The following is a 7415-nucleotide window of genomic DNA, read 5'->3' on the forward strand; positions in this document are numbered from 1 at the left end:
CCCAGCCTATCCCCGAGCAGCCGGCCCCCCCACCCCGGCTAGCCACCCCTATATATTGTTCAGCATGACGTCAGATGGTATGGAATACCCCTTTGGCCAGTTTGGGTCAGCTGTCCTGGGTCTGTCCCCTCCCAGCTCCTGCTGCACCCCCAGCCTGCTCGCTAGCAGGACAGAGCGAGAAGCTGAAAAGTCCTTGGCTTGGTGTAAGCATTGCTCTACAACAATTAAAACATCAGCATGTTATCAGCGCTCTTCTCATCCTAATCCAAAACATAGCACCCTGCCAGCTACTAGGAGGAAAATTAACTCTGTCCTACCTGAAACCAGGACAGACACAAACTGTTGTAAGGGGAAATATCTGCTGTCACAGGGTGGCTTGAGATGGCTGCAGCAATTTAAAGAGGATGACAAAGCTGCTTGTTGTAGGTATGTGGACCAGCTCCAACCTGCGAGGATAGTCAGGTGCCTCATAGGTTCTGTTATCCCTCTTTTCACTTGTGCTTCTAATTGAGAAATGTTGACAGGCTTCCTCAGTACAATTTCTCACAGCCTTACTCTAGTACAGACATTGGTTATCCTAATCACATACTTATTTTTAGCCTTCAGTTAAACTCACCTTTTCTATTTAACCAAACATATAATGGGTTTGAGGCTTGTAACCATGTGTTTGTTCTGTTCAAATATATCATTTGAGAGAGAATAATAATTCCTAAGGAGATGGAAGAGCTTTTATTCATCCAATAGAAAATAGATTAAGACACTGGAGACCAGATTCAGAGAGGTTTTCAGACACCAAAATAAGATTACAGTACCTAAAACTTTTCAGGGGCCTTGACCTTTAGAAGCTGAGTTAATATCTCTCCCCAGATTAAATCCACCAAACAGAGTTCCCTACATCGTTGCTAAATCTTCATTTAGGGGATAATTTGTTATGTAATTTTTTATATGCAGGCAAACTAAAGCTGATAAGGCTGAATGTTAAACTTATTCTTTACTTTGCCCCATTTTTCCTTTACTATAATTATTGTTTGCTTCTAAACACAATGAAAAGGTGTGTTTAACAAAACAGACACATCATCTTGCGTTACTGTATTTAAGTCTTTTTCTTGCAGCTACAAGGATAAAGAGTTAAAATAAGTTTCTGGCTGCCCTTCTTCATTACCTTTTTATTAGAAATTACCACCATGTGAACAATTATTTATATGCATCTGTCTTTCCTGCTGTAGAAATAGTACTCAGTACATATTGTCCCCAAGGAAGAAGAAAAAGAAATGAACATTCTGCAGATTAATACATGGCAGCATTTCTGATGCTGAAGCTAAAGGGGCACTGTTCAGTTGATTAGGCCACAAAATTGATTTACATTTAAAGATGTTTCATATTATAGCTCCTTACTTCCAGACTCCCAAACGTGGTTCTTTTGAAAATCAGTCTTCACTGACAAATGTTTATGACAAAGCAATAACAAATGGGCAGGGATCAGCTCCAAAAGGTATGCTTATTACTGTCTTTTCAGAACACCCAAAGGCACTCTCAAGACCCGTTTCATTGTCTTTTCTGACAGTAAACTTGTAAGTCTAACTCACTACTGCAGTTGCAAAGTGCTTTCCAGAGCATTCAAGATCTGTATTTTAAGCCATGGTTGTTGGTCTAATGCAGCTTGTGGAAGCATAAAAATCCTGCCAAGCATTCCTGCTCAGGCCAGCCATGGGGTAACCATTTACATGGGAATTTAGTAGTGGTTCCCAAGATCTCTTTTTAAAAATAGGTTAGTTTTAGCCAGTTTTTGAGGGCAAAGAAGAAAAGTCATTCAAAGGCTTGAATGACAACTGCATATTTCACTCACATTTACATTCTGTAAAAATTAGGCATGTAAATGACATCTGAAGCTTTGAAAAGCTCCACCTTTTAATTTTAAAACGTATGATGGTAGCATGTTTTAATATATTAGAAAGCATGTCATTCTGAACAAAAGACATCTTGGACTACTAATCTGCTGCAGGCTCATCAAAGAAAAGATGTCACTGGAAATGCATTCATTAAGTTAGCACATTAAATTCCATTGTGGTGTAAAAGCTGCGGGTTTTGCTGTTAAATATATATATATATATTAGACAATACACTACATGTTCATAGAGGCATAAAAGAGCATAATTTACAGCTGCTATGTGAGACATACGGACATTTTAAAGGATTACCACAACAGGTAACATTTTGGGACACAGCAAAAATTTTCCCCATGATGCACAGGCATGCTTCCCTTACTTCTTTATAAAGCAGAGGAATATCCTAACAATTGTAAAGCCCTCTGTGAGAGTTAACAGTTTACATCAAAATGTGTTCTCTCTGCATAACCTGGTGTGTGCTGGAAGAATTACAAGACAGCATGATGAATTCAGCCTAACTGTTACAAGAACTGGAATGTATGCATTCATGGAAATCTTCAGTGAAACTAAAATAGTTGTTGGGACCCTGTTAATCTTGACACCTATGAAACTGTACTTTGCTTGTATTAAAGAGGAAGGCAGCTGTAAAAACTGAAGTTCTGTACATAGTAACACTGAAGGCAAAAATTAGGCTCCAGAGAATAATAGAGCCAACAGTACAACCCGGGACATTGTTCTTAAAGGTGTTATGCTTATTTTACATGATATCATATATCAGGAGAGTTTGCGTGAGATTACATAGCCATAATTTGATTTTCTCTGGCTGCGTGGAAAGAAGTGAGGATAAGTGTAATTGCTTTTGTGCTGAATATTCTAGCAGCTGTGTTAAATGAAGCTGCTGAAGACATATTTTTGAAGCTCTGCACCAAAGTATGGTCTTGAAAAAACATAGCATATGTGTCTTCTGCCCATCTGCTCTTGGCCAGTAAGAAAGTGCACCCTGGGAACATACTGTTTTTCCAATAGAGTGCTCTATGTTGACATGGAAGATTTTCAAGCAGCCTAATAGCATGTTGATAGCGCAGAACTTCAAAAGAACCTCACAAAATAGAGTGACTACATGCTTTCAGTGTAGGAAAATATTTTTCAACAAATGTAAGGCAATAAACCTAAGGAAAGAATAACTAGAACAAGGGTTACAGGCTACAAGACTCAGAACTGCCATATTCAGTTCACTGAAAAGATCCTGGAAATGCCTTTTTGAGACCTTCAAGAAGTTGTGGTCTGTACAACTCAAGAAGGCTGTGGATGAGTTATAGAAGGTACAGAGGAGGTAAGATAAGATGATCATGGTGATGGAGCAGCTACTTTATGAGAAGACACTAAAAAAGTTGGAACTCTTAAATTTGGGAAAAAAAAAACTAAAAGGGTGATGGAAGATAAGATAAAAATATACAAAAAAAAAAATAATCAAAGCAGTGGATAAAATGAATGAAGAACTGTTATTCATCACACTACCATATAAGAGCTAGAAGACACCTGCTGAAACTATTAGGAAATGGATTTAAAATAGATTAAAAAATGATAAAATAAATAAAAAACAACTCTCCTTAACAATGAGGATAATGAACCTCTGGAATTTATCGTAAAAGGAATTTGAGGATATAAATACTATATGAGCAGGTTCAAAAATGGCTAGACAAACCTATGGGCAACAGATCCAGGAACACATACTTTTAACATGTACAATGATCCTAGATATGTAGATTATAAGGGGAACATTCTAAAGAAAGAGTCACTCTCTAGACATTTCCTATTGATACTGTCTGACACAGCTCTGGGTTTGATGGACCATCAGCCTGACTGAGCAGGACATCTCTCACATCCTTATGTTCTCATATATTGAACTTCTAGGTATATATAAGACTACTTATATGCAGTCATAGCACAAATACTGCAGATTATGGTATGCAAATGTCCAGGTAGTTATTGTATACTTATAGTGAGGTATCATTGCACCTTACAGGAACTTACTGATTAAAAACTAATTTGGAGTACTGGGAATTAAGGCAGAAAAGCTACTCCTCATATCAAGAGGAGACTGGAGGCATAAAGCACACTCTCCAGTGAGAACATCGCAGGCAGGCTGTTAGCTTCAAGCATCTTAATGTCAACAGATAGCAATCAGTCGCGACAAAGCCGGTAAGCTGGACATCAGAAGAACTGTAATATGTTTTAAAGCACTTCTGAAGAAGGGAAGGAAGGTCAATTACAAGAATTGTCAACAGGATGAGTCTGTGGAGGGAGCTTAATGACATTTGGTCTTTTTGGATGTGGGAAGTGCTAAAGCTTGGGAAAAAGAACAAGTAAACTCACATTTTGGGTTTAGTGGTTTTGATACACAGTTCTCCTGAAAACATTTTATTCTAAGTAAATATTATATGGCTTTTAGGAGAGAGCGCAATCACTGTATGAGTTATTGCTATTGCCCCAGAAGGACAATGCAAGCCAGGATCGCTGCTTGCTGAGAAACTCAGTGTGTTCTGGGAAGTGAAGACTAGGTTTGGTTTCAGGGTAGGAGATACACATGATCCCATGTAGTACTAGGTGACAGTGAGAAACCAGAGGCAGTAGGGTGGAGCAGTCTATGTCCTTCCTGAATGGAAGGTGGGTAAGGGTACTTTTCAGCTAGCACTGCTGCCAGCCAGGTTTTGAATGAAATAATTAACATTACCCACAATTCTGCCTGTTAAAAAGGACCAGCTTGTGCTAGAAATAGTTTTTATCCATGAGGACTGAAGACATTATAGGCACAATGGGTAAAAAAAAAAAAAAAGGGGGGGGGTGGAGAGGAGGGGTATAGACGCGCATTTTACACACAGAGAAGACTAACACCGGATGATAAAAGACTTGTCTAAAATAGTACAGGAATCTCAGACAGAACTGGGGACTGAGCCCTAGATTTCTGAATCCTTGTCTGATCTCTCAAGCTGAGGAACTCCTTCCTGCTAATGGTAGCACTGTCATATTAGGCAGGCACATACCCAGCTGGACAAGTTAATACGTTGCATTAGAATGCCTCAATATAATTAATTAACAGCATCAAGTGAACATCTGGCATAATAATCTTCTTGCTTTCCTTTCCTTCTGCTCCTTTTCTTGTTTCCCTAGCTGGTGATTTCTTCCTTTTGTAGAAAAGCTTCATCATTCTGTCTCCAAGGATTAGCTGACACAGAAAACTATAGCAGAAGCTTACTAGTGTTATGATGGAATATCTTTTTTACATAAAAAAAAAAAAACTTTTAAACCCTTGTAATAAACTAACATCTTTCCATGTCTTCCTTAGCTGCCACATGTATGCAGCACTTTAATGTTGCCATAAGAACTGAACAAATGAACAAAAGAAAAATATCCACTGAGATTCATGCTTTCAATGAAATTTGCTTTAGTAATGTTTGTGCCTCTTCTCATTTATGTGTTACAGAAGGACTTTGATGCCAGTAAACTGGCTGCCTAATAATTTAAAAAGAGATTGAGAGACTGACAGACAGAAAAGATATCTTCAAAGCAGGACAATTAAATAAAACTTATTGGGCAGACGGACCGGTTACCTGGAAATTCAAATCAACCTTTTCTCAGCAATTTCCTCACTTATCTCTCCAGTAATTTTCCTACACACATAATTACCCTTACTATTTCCAAATTTTTCATGTATACACCAATCTTCACATTTAGTCTTAGTTTTAAAAGGCAAGGGATGGAGGAGGAATTGTAGGGAAAGAAAACCCAAAGCTCTGGAATAACTTTCTGTCCCCACCACATTTATAATGAGACAATGGAGGAAAAAGAACATCCCTAAGTGTCAGAAAACACAGAAGCTATCTAACTTCTATGACCAGTTACAACCCAGTCTGTATTTAAAGCATTTCTGTCAATCACCAGATTGAGAGAGAAAAATTAAAAAATGTACTCATCAAACAGAAAAAAACGGGTACTTATAAGGAAGCTACAATTTGCTCCTGGATATTTCATGATGCCAAATGCATCAGATAAATTGTTTTCTGTGAATTATTCACTTGGGTCTAAATTGCTACTCTTTCAGACAAATACAATGGAAACCTATGACTTCCTGTCATCAGATTTGTTCTTTTCAAGCTGCATCATATTCACTGTTCTTAGCAAAAAGGGCTTTATATGACAGTTAGCAACATAAGAGCGACAAAAGAATTGTGTTACACTTTCCTCTTATTTTTAATTACCTTCTTCTATATTCATATTATTTCTTTACCTTTCAAACTGAAGATTTCAACTTGTTTGCCTGTAGTTAAGCAAGGCTGAAGAAGGATCTTATAATAACAGAATAATATATGGTTAAAAGTGCACTTATTTCCCATGCAGAAGTGGCACACTGACGTATTTTCTATCTAGTTTGAACTACTTTCTAAAGGCTGATATTGTTGACAGATACATAAGACTAGCCAGTATCTGGGAAAGCTCCCGTTATTGCTGCCCTTTAGGCTGCAGTAATTTATCAGTCCACTAGAGCGCAGTCCTTTCTCCTTACATAAAAATACTTCGCACTGTTATACTAAAGTAGCCTTCAAAAAGTATTGTAGGTAAGCAAAACAAAGGACTAGAGAAAACACCCTCACTACTGGGAAGAAAGTGTAGAGAAACAGTAAATATATATATGAAATGTCTACAATACATTCACCCAAAAACCTACAATTTATCTTAACAGATAGCAGGAACACAATGTATCTTTTGCTGAAACAAAAATAACAAAAACACAGAAAGTGCCTGATAGAATTGGTTGTTTTTTGTTTGGTTGGGTTTTTTTTGTTTGTTTGTTTGTTTTTTTGGACTGTTTCCTCAGATAAGTATCTTACTTTTCTCTGCTTTCTATCTTCTATAGGGAGTAGGCTGAAAAAGGGAGTAACAGCACTTAGAGAGCAAGAGTGCTCAGTTACAAATAAGTTGACAGACACAAGCATCTAGATCTGTAAGTATATGTAACTAGGGTCATATCCTGCATATGGAGTCTTCTCGTGACGATTGATCCCACGTCAAAGGAAAGACGACCACTGATACATGGTCTTCAGTTCTGGTCATACAGCATGCTGCTGTAGTCAATGGGAAGTCCTCACCAGATACACTGAGAAAAATCCAATGGAGAGATCATTTTAGCTGGCTTGCCCTTGTGCAGTTTAAGACTGGCCCTGTAAGACCACGTCATCTGTAGTGTGAGCCCTCTGTGGCAGCTGTTCCTCTAACAAATATAAATATGGAGGTTGAAAAACCTTCACTGAATCACTCTGTATTATCAGATGCAACAAATTGTACTTCTGAAGTATGATCCAGTGTAAAGGAACATGGGTCATCAAAGTAAAAAGAATTACTACATTTTCAAACCCTGACATATTATCTATCATTTAGTAAGTAAATCTACAAGCATGTAAGTTTGTTGTTGTTATTGCTTTTTGTTTGGTTGGATTTGGCCTAGGAAATTTAGTTCAAGATAAAACTATA

The sequence above is a fragment of the Cygnus atratus genome, chromosome 1, assembly GCF_013377495.2.
Source record: "Cygnus atratus isolate AKBS03 ecotype Queensland, Australia chromosome 1, CAtr_DNAZoo_HiC_assembly, whole genome shotgun sequence".
In the NCBI taxonomy this organism is placed as follows: Eukaryota; Metazoa; Chordata; class Aves; order Anseriformes; family Anatidae; genus Cygnus; species Cygnus atratus.